Source organism: Oryzias melastigma, linkage group LG16, assembly GCF_002922805.2.
Source record: "Oryzias melastigma strain HK-1 linkage group LG16, ASM292280v2, whole genome shotgun sequence".
Taxonomy (NCBI): Eukaryota; Metazoa; Chordata; class Actinopteri; order Beloniformes; family Adrianichthyidae; genus Oryzias; species Oryzias melastigma.
Window position 1 is genome coordinate 27,621,482 of NC_050527.1, and position 9,735 is coordinate 27,631,216.

The 9,735-nt window shown below is 35.9% G+C and overlaps 1 long non-coding RNA gene across 1 annotated transcript in view; it reads left to right on the top strand.

Annotated features, from left to right (window-relative positions):
* The first annotated feature begins 343 nt into the window (after window positions 1-343).
* The window catches only part of LOC112136671, a 10,431-nt gene continuing 1,039 nt past the window's right edge, over window positions 344-9,735 (top strand). The window contains exons 1-2 of the long non-coding RNA XR_002917393.2: window positions 344-465; window positions 1,470-1,561. This is a non-coding gene — a long non-coding RNA (uncharacterized LOC112136671). The remainder of the gene's footprint in view (window positions 466-1,469; window positions 1,562-9,735) is intronic.

Consider the following 9,735-nt stretch of genomic DNA (forward strand, 5'->3'; position numbering starts at 1 on the left):
AGGAGGTATAGGTTTTAGATGTAAAAATTTGATTTTTTTTATTGTATGAAGAGAAAATTTAGTTTAAAATTAACTATTCGTGAGATTTTAAATGAACTAAATGTAAATGAAAATGGTAGTAAACCAGTGAAAGTTTTCCACTTTTAGTGAAAGTCAAATCTTAGTTCCAAATTATTTCTAACAAATGAGGAATAAAGGAAAAATGGCAGCAAACGAAAACCAAATTAAAATAAAATATTTTGATAGCAAACTATTAAAGTTAAAAGGAGAAAAATAGGTAAATGTGGCGATAAATAGAAAACAAAAATTGAGAAAAAAGCAAAGATTTTATATTATATTCGTCAAATTACTTCCTGTATTTCCGGAAGTAGTTAACCCGCGAACCGGAAACGGAGTTAGCTCATTGGCGTTCAGCAGTAAAACGAAAAACACGTCTATAAACATCTTTTTGCAGCAGTATTTGGGGTATGTATACCTAAAAAGAATTAAAATGATCTCGTTGATATCACAATTAAACTTTTATAAATTTCTTCGGTTGTGTCCTGCTTAATATGTGAAACGTTTTAGCTAACCTTATGCTAACAATGCTAGCAGCGGTTTTGGTGATTACTCTTTTGAAGTCATGATTACCTTAAGTCTCACCATAAATAAAACTTTTAACAAATCTTTTCAATGTTGGGAAGTACTATTTAAACTAACTTTTTAAACAATGTAAGTCAATTAAGAACTAATATATATTTACTATGACGATTTGTATCAATGAATAGATGATCTATAAACAAAACATTTAAATGCAACAATTTGTTTGTATTTTGTCAAGTATTTCTATTAAGCTAACTTTTTCCCCATGAAATCTGTAAAGTCTTTCATAGTTTGTATTGCGTTTTAAACTTTTTCATATAAATTTTTGTTTTAAACTCTAAATAAATAATATTAGTAAATACATTAATTATGGATTAGAGAAATCTGAGTTTAGAGCAAAGTAAAATAAAACCTAATTAATTTGAAAAAATAAATTAATACATTTTATGATAGCCATTTTTATGGGGCGAAATACTGTACGTCGTTATCGTCAAACATGTTTTTTTTTTGTATATTCTGTCAGGGAATCTTCCTTCATTTGTCTTCTCTATTGATATAAGAGCCGTGTTTTTATTGTCAATTCAAAAACTGAAATTGCATAAAATCAAACTAAAAAGGAGAGAATGTGCAAGATCTGCATAATATTAAATATTTAACTTGCAAACTATTTCTTAAGCAGTTACCCGTCTCACCTGTGAGGCCTCAGCCGTCATCTCAGGCTCAACATTGTTTTTTAGGAAACGTTTCTAAACATAAATGTTTTCATACAAACTGTAAAAGCAGAAATATAAATTTAAATAAAACTCTCAGAAATTTTCATTTGTCTTTTAACTCAAACTTTTTTGTTTTTACAAAATATGTTCAAACTCAAATTTATTGCTCTACAGATCTTCTTAAGTGAAGGAGAGAAGGTTCATCTGTTTGGATGCTGAAGGCAAAGAGCTGCAGAATGAAAGTCTCACCAGTAAACCGGAAGAAGGTAATTTTTAAGACTTAAGAATGTATATTTCTGTACTCCCGCTGCACCAGGAGATCCATTTCTGTATTTTTACTTGTAAATTTATCGAACCCTCTGAGTGTCAATGATCATCTTTGAATTCAAGTCAGTTGAGCACAGGTTAATACGTTTTTTGGTAGCTTTAATTTTTGAAAATTTGAACTTATTTAAATTCAAAGACTTTTAAGACTGGATTTTTTTATGTTACTGTTGTGTAACATACAAGAGGATCAGGTGATATTTAATCCTGTTTGTATTTCTTCAGTTCTAGTGTCCATCTGTTTTCTGAACCTGCTGAATCCCTTTTGGGGTCACAGGATTGCTGGAGCCAACTCATCTATTGTTAGATAAAGGTGGGGTTCACCTTAAACAGGTCGCTAGTCTGTTTATCTGGATTTTAAGTGACTATCTGAGGCAAATGTGAGGATTTGCCATGTTTGTGGTGAGATCTGAGATCTTTTCTGTGACTGTCCTGCACATCCAGTTGCAGACTAATGAATATCTGAGGCTGGTTGAGCGAGTTTGCATCATCATAAGTACCTGACCTTTGTCATGTTACTTAACAAACTATGTTCAGTGTCAGTAAATGAAAAGGATTTAGATTCTCGTTACGGAACAGATCATTTGAGCTTCTGGAGATCCTTTGTTTGACAGTCAAAGTTACTTGCGTAGAAACAACATTTCCTCACATGGCCAGTTCTCCTGTGTAAATCAGAGAGCTTTCAACACTGTTTTCAAGTCAAAACCTGTTTTAACCACACATAAACACACCCAGCGCCACCCACAACTGCTGTTCAAAAATGCACTTTAAGCGATGACAAATAACTCCTGTGAATCTTTGGAGATGAGTGAGCCTCTCAGGCTGGGCAGGAACGTGGGAGCAGTCTCAGCTTTTTAAACCCAGATTTCAGTTTTTTAGCCCAGATAATTGCAGTTTTATATGAAAGAAGGGATGATCAGTGCTCAGCCTAAAGGGAGCTGTCTGACCTGTGAGGAAAGTTTGTTCCTAAATCTCAAAAACAATCAGGAATCACTTCATGCTGATTATAGGTTTTGAGCTAAAACGCAAATTCAACTTTCAGCTGATGTTCATGTGTGAACTTGCATGAACACATCACCGCTTAACTTCTCAGAAATGAAGAAAAGCTGATATTTTTTATCTGGACGGCGTAAAGAAACCACAAATAACTTAAATGAGTCTGCACTTAAGCAATTACACTTTATAGTTTTTCTGCTGCGTCCCTGAAGAGTCTCGTTCCCCTGCAGTTTCCATATCAGCGGGGGCCACAGTCCCCGACCATTAAGTTCATGCATAATTTATCGCTGTGTAAAAGGACCCAATTACACTGTGTGTGCATTTCACCGCAGCAGGGCTGCAGGACTCGTACCAAAGAGCAGTTTTTCCTCACCAAACAGCCGTTTGAGAAGAATCCACTCGAGGATCAGAGATGCTAAAGTCAACACAAGAGTTTAGGAATTTATAATCCTGCAATTACAGCCCGCGCATGCATCAATTCTCTGGTTGTTTAATGAACCAGTGTCTGCAGGGATTTCTCTTCATGAGAGGATGGGGAGAAGTGGAGTGTCTGCGAGTGTTTTTATTGCTTATGGGCTGCTAGCTTTGCTTTGCGCTTGTTTGGGAGGGGGGGGGGGGGGGTGTTTAACCGCAATCCAGCTCACAGGAGTCGCTGATAATCAAGACATTCATTCCGGTGAGAGTTGCAGCAGAGAAGCTTTGCTGGGTGTGTGGAGCTCTGAGCTTCAGGCCCTCAAAGCTCAGCAAATATAGAAACGCAGATCATTTGTTTTAGGCTAAATGAATCTGTGCTTGTGTGAAAGCCGTGACCTCACACTTAATTAGGAGCTGCGGTGAATTTCCCTGTGGCCACAGAGATTTTTGGCCTCTGTGGGAAGCAGCTGAATGAAGTAATCTGTGTTTTAATTGGATTAACGGATCGGTCAGTCACTCATTAAATCCATATTACCGTTAGAGCTGTGGATCGTTATGGAGCTGGTGATCTGAGTTACGTTTCAAAATCAAGAATTCACTGATCTAACAATGATTCTTTCTATTTTGTATATTCTGGTTGAATGGCTGCTATATGTTTGTCTTTTTATTGGACTTATGAATGTTAAAGAATATGTATTTACTTTTATTTAGAACAGGAGATCAGAATCAACTAAACAGATAAAAACAAAGATTTAGACAAAAAAAGGGTACTTATCATTTTAAACAATGTCAGTTTTTCTGTCAACTTCCTGGTTAACTTTAGCAGGAAACATAAACACAAACATCTCTGTAGTTTTAGATCATTTAACAACAAATCCTGAAAATGTTCATCCTCAAAGTTCTGCTGATACAGTTCCAGTAGACACAGCAACACCTCCATAGAAATAGGACAACTAGAAAACACTCAGTCTTCACAACCTGACCTGATAACAGAGTTTAAACAGAAAACAGGTTTTACAAACTGACTGTTTTCATCTTTAGTGGAAAAAAACAGCTCCAAAAACTTTAAATGAACATTTTACAGACTCGTTCTGGTTCGACTTCTCCACCATGCCAGCAGACGGTCGCATGACGTCACATCATTGATCACCAGATTTTCATAATACTCTCAATTATTTATTCTACTTTTTATTCACATTGTTGACATATTTAAAACTAAATTCATTTTTTAGAACTTTTTTCTGTAAACTGAACTTCAGCGTCATTTTTTCATCTACGAAAACACTTGATGCTTTTATTTTGAAATGGACAACCTTCACCAATACTTTACATTGAAGATGTATTTACTTCCAGTGTCAGTATCACATTCGATTTGGTTTGTTTGTATACTTAAACTCTAACATTATTCTGGATTTTGGAACAATGATTTCATTACCTGTAGTGTGTTTTTACTAGACTCCACTGTGTTTTCATAGGTTGTGATCCATAATCTCTAAAGTTGCGAATGTTCATACCTGTTTTTTGTAATGAATTGTGGATATATAAGTATTTGGACCTCGTCACAGTGCACATGATTTGTTTAGTTTATAGACTCCAACATCATTCTGCATTTTAGAGCTATAATTTAATCACTTGAAGTGTATTTTTACTAAACTCTACAATATTTTTTAATAAAAATGTGAATCAGCAATCTCAGGATACTTGTAACTACCTGAATAAGCGTGCTCTGTTTTTACAAAATGTAACTTCAAGCCAAAGGGGCTAAAGGCTGTTTAAATGTCTGTGTATGAGCACAAAGCAAGCTAGCGCTAGCCTGAGATAGCGTTAGCGCCTCCCTAAAGCATTCATTCTGTGCCAAAGTACGTTTGACCTCGCAGTACAGTTTGTGTGAATGGTTGCTGTGAATGATAGCATTTTACTGTCGGGCTCAGATGATTGTCATGCAGTGCGACAGAGTACACACTCGTACCCGTGACCCACAGCTTCTTCAGAGTAAAGCATCGGCTGTGAGCCCATCCAGACTGTGACAAACGGCTCTACCTGGTCAGCAGCAGAAGTTTAGTCTCTGCTGGACTCGATGGAAACAAACAGAATCTCTACATGTCGGTTGGATCACTATTGGAGGATGTTTTTGTTTATAAGAACTGATGAGGACATCTTTTAAGAAGCTGAACTTTTTACTAAAAACATTAAACCCTAAAAGATACGTTACATTAGATAGATTTATTACATATGGTATTGCATTCAATAAAAAAAGGTATTTTTTTCTAATGTTTTCATGTATCCAAAAAAGAAGCAAAAACTGGTGTGTTTATATATATATATATATATATATATATATATATATATATATATATATATATATATATATATATATATACTTTATTATGACTGCAACAGTTGTGGTCCTAAAATGAGGAGATACACATATGTCAAAGTCAAGGCCCGGGGGCGGATCCACCCTGCAGGTTAATTATATCCGGCCCAACAGATCATTTGAAATTATTTTTAATTAATTAATTTTTAATTGCAACATCCTAAATTTGACAAAATATAAATTTTACAGAGAGCAAAATATTGAAAGTTATTTAAGGTTTAGGTTGATTTACTCTGAAATAATATTCCTGTCTGTTTTTATTCATATTTTTCTTTAAAAAGTTACGTTTTAAAGTTTAAAAGTTTCAACAATTTGTTTTTTTATGTATTCAATAAATGTTTGTCCTGTTCGGCCCGCGACCTTCTGTATGTTTTGGATTTTGGCCCCCTGTGTGATTGAGTTGAACCCCCCTGAGATAAGGACACGCCTACAACCTATCATACTCAAACATGCTGGTTCACTTTAAGAGAGAAACAAATGATATTAGGAATTTCTTTGTACTTTCTGAGTACTTGAGATGTTTTTAAGATTATTTACGATGAGTTACTGAGAAATCGACGTTTGTCTGGGGTGTTTTCGTGTACTTTTTTTGACAATTCCTGTCCGCCTTTTTTAGCCCATTAAAATAATTCTTTCAGAAAAAAAAACATCTTTTTTTTAAGATGCAGTAGCTCAGATCTTTGCATCTTTTCTGAAGTTCTTTGAGTTTAGAGTTCTAATGTAATTTTTCTCATCCTTTTTTCGTCCGCCTCAGCGAGGAGAATGTTATTTAATGACGGTATCAGCAAACAGAAAGGGGTTGTTGGGGAGTCGAGTTGAAGATGCTGCAGCTTTTTCTGGAGCTGCTGATCGCTTCAGGAACGAGTTCATTAAGACGACTGCACAGGTTGGATAGTTTGGGTGATTGTTTGTTTTTAACATCTCTTATCTTGAGAAGAATATCACAAGTTGAAGGCGATGGCGTTTCTGAGGAGTCGTAGCTTTAGACCTGAGAGAGTGGATTTACACACATCGAACAGTGAAAGACTGAATCCTCCATGATAAGCTGTTTAATCACCTCGCTAGACACTTTCTCAACAGCGTCACACCTTGAAAACCCGTCAGTGTTGAGTTTAGCAGTTAAAAGTAGGATGATGATGATGAAAGCTGCTGTTTCTTGGATTTGACCCACCAGGTTAGACGTGTCTCTGCTCTGACTGCTGCATATCAGTCTTTTTTGTTACAGGAAGTGAAGACGTCTTAAAGTCTGTTGATATCAGAGAAACTTTACAGAATGTGGTTAAGAAGATGATATGTTTGTAACAACCGAGAAAGAACAAAGCTGTAAGCAGAAAAGAAGTCTTCGACGTCTCTGTGATAGGAAATGGAATCTGTTCAAATGAGAAGTGTATAAATAAAAAAAATCAAACTGTCCTCTGCTGCCCTCTGGTGGACAAGTGTAGCAACCTGCCCAGTTTCTCAGCATCTCCTCTGTTTGTCAGAAGTGTGAGACGTTTGCTTTACTGCAGCCGGTCTTTATCCTTAAAGTATGGATGTGGTCCCATCATGCTTCTCCCTCATGTTTCTCACAGAAATTGAACGTCAAAAGCAGCTTTTGGGTCGTCTTAAAACACAACATTTACACATTTAATTGCACACAAACTGTGGAAATATATTTAAGGTTTAGATTGTGTGAATTCTTCTCTGTAGAACCCAGTTCAAAAATGATCTAAACAATCTGTTTTTGATTCAAAATGGACTTTTAGGAGAGAAATGATGCATGTCTGCTTGTTTGGGTTGTTAATGTAAAGTTCTGAATATGTTGATGATGTTTTTTTTTATTACTAACCCATATCAGTCACATAAAGATGAAACGTAGAAGTAGTCTTTAGATGGAATTAAAAGAAGTTCAAAGGTGATAAAATGGGTTTTTGCTGTGGAGGCTCTTTGCTCTGAGACGCTTCTCAACAATATAGTTTTCTTTTCATGTCTTTTCTTTTTTTTCTACTTTGAAATATTTGCTATTACGCCCATGAGGTCATAACATGGGCGGGCTGCTATACAATTTTACTTGATTATTATTATTAAATGTTTTTTATGAGGCCTTAGATGTTTAGCCCATTCTTAAAATGAAAACGTAAAATATTCTATACTTTTAATGTATTGTTTAATTCTCTTCCTAAGGTAATAAATAGTAATACATAGATTTAATATATTTGTTTTCAGTACTAAGTAGCACACATTCTATCAAAGCAAAGACTTTTTGGCTCATAAGTTTTTACCGTCTATTTACCTGTATGAGCTCCTTCTCTCTTCCGTCCTCTAGAGGGAGCCATTGTAGCTCTAGACACATTCCTCACTCAAGCAGAGATAACACTGAATGACCTGTCAGGTGTTATTCACTGAATGATTTTAGAAATGGGAATTAAAATTCAACTAGTTTTTGTCTGAGGTTTAACTGATGAATCTGCTGCAGATTCGTTTCCCTTAAAGTTTGTCTTAAGGGAAACTTTAAGGAAGACGGTAAACTGTAAAACCTTCAAAAATCTTTAAGCTTCATGAATAGTCATGTACATACAATATATGTCATTACAATGATTTAAAGTTTTGGATGTAAAGAGAGCAAGGACACAAAACTGCCTCCTGAACTGTGAGTTACCTTGTCTTAAATATTACATATTAACACTCAGTGGTATTTAAGAGTGTCTAAAGTTCTAAGGGAAAACATGATTTGAAGAGTTAATAATGAACTAATTCATGAACATATAAGGACACCATGAGGTGCTCATGTTGATCCATCTTTCACGATTTCAAAACAGAAAAGGCTTTGTCTGATTTGGATCAGATTTCAGATGTTTGAACAGAATCTGTCAAAGTGTGTTCCACAGCATCACATTCTCCTGTAGGACCAATTAGGAGCTTCAGTCACACCCTCCTGTGCGGATCGCCTCAAACCTCCCTGTGATCACACAGTTGCTTTGCCGCTTTCTTTGCTTACTCTGTGTTTTTCTGTACGTCGGCGTTCGCAGTGGCCCTCGCAGCGCTGCGTTTGCTCACTAACTACACCTGAGCATCACCGCTGCTTTGTCTGCTGTTACATGTCAGCTCGTCTCTGTCTGTGATTAATTAGCATCCAGTTCATAACCCCTCTGAATTAGCAGAAGAGCACTCGGGCTAATGAGCCGACGGCGAACCTGGAGGTTAACCAGCTCATCCATCAAGGCCGGGATGCTTGGCTGGTGCGTGAGGTAGTGTTAGACGGGGTGACTGGTTTGGGCTTTCTGGTCTTTGGTTGTGAAGATTTGTAGCTGCTAATTAGTCATTAGCTTCAGCAGAGGCTAATAAGCTTCAAATCCCAAAATTAACTCCAATCAATTTCATTTTGAACCAAAAATTAAATTGTTCTTTTTTTAATTTAAGTATTTTCTTGGTAACTCTTGGTAATCTGATTAGACATGACTGTCCTTTTTGATATCACACCATGACTTTTGTTTAGTTTATTACATATAAATTATATAAATATTAAAATAAATATATTTGAAAATAAGATTCAATTCTTGGAAAATGATATATTTTTTTCCTATTACATTGAACCTGATTTAAACTTAGAGAAACTGAGTCTGTTAAATCGTTTGAAACAATTTCTATTTATGATCATCTATGAGGTTAAGGTGGTGAAGAAAAAACTCTCATCAAAAACCCAAAAAGATGCTTGTTTATAGCATCCGCTCGCTTTGGGATCACAGAAGACAGACACAAAAAAACAACTGAGAGTGAATTGATCAATGATGCAACTGCAATTAATCAAAAATGCAACTACAATAAATCAAAGAAGCAACTACTAAAAATCAAAGATGCAACTACAATAAATCAAAGAAGCAACTACAGTAAACCAAAGACGCAACTACAAAAAAATCGAAGATTCAGCTGCAATAAATCAAAGATGCAACTACAATCGATCGAAGATGCAAGTGCAATAACTCAAACACGCAACTGCAATAAATGGAAAACCTAACTACAATAACTCAAACACGCAACTGCAATAAATGGAAAACCTAACTACAATAAATCAAAGATGGACCTGCAATAAATGGAAAACCTAACTACAATAAATCAAACTCACATTTACAAAAAATTTAATGAACAACTGAAATTAAGCAAATGCATAAGAATAAGTCAAATCGGCTGGATGGTTCAGTGGGCTAGGTGTAGGGCTGCCATGCAGGAGACCTGGGTTCAGTCCCCGGGTGTCCACTGATCCCCATCCAGATTGGGTCCTTAGGCAAGACCCTTGACGCTGCTGCCTCACTGGGTTCCCCTGTGCCATTCAATTACAGAGTTGCGTCAGGA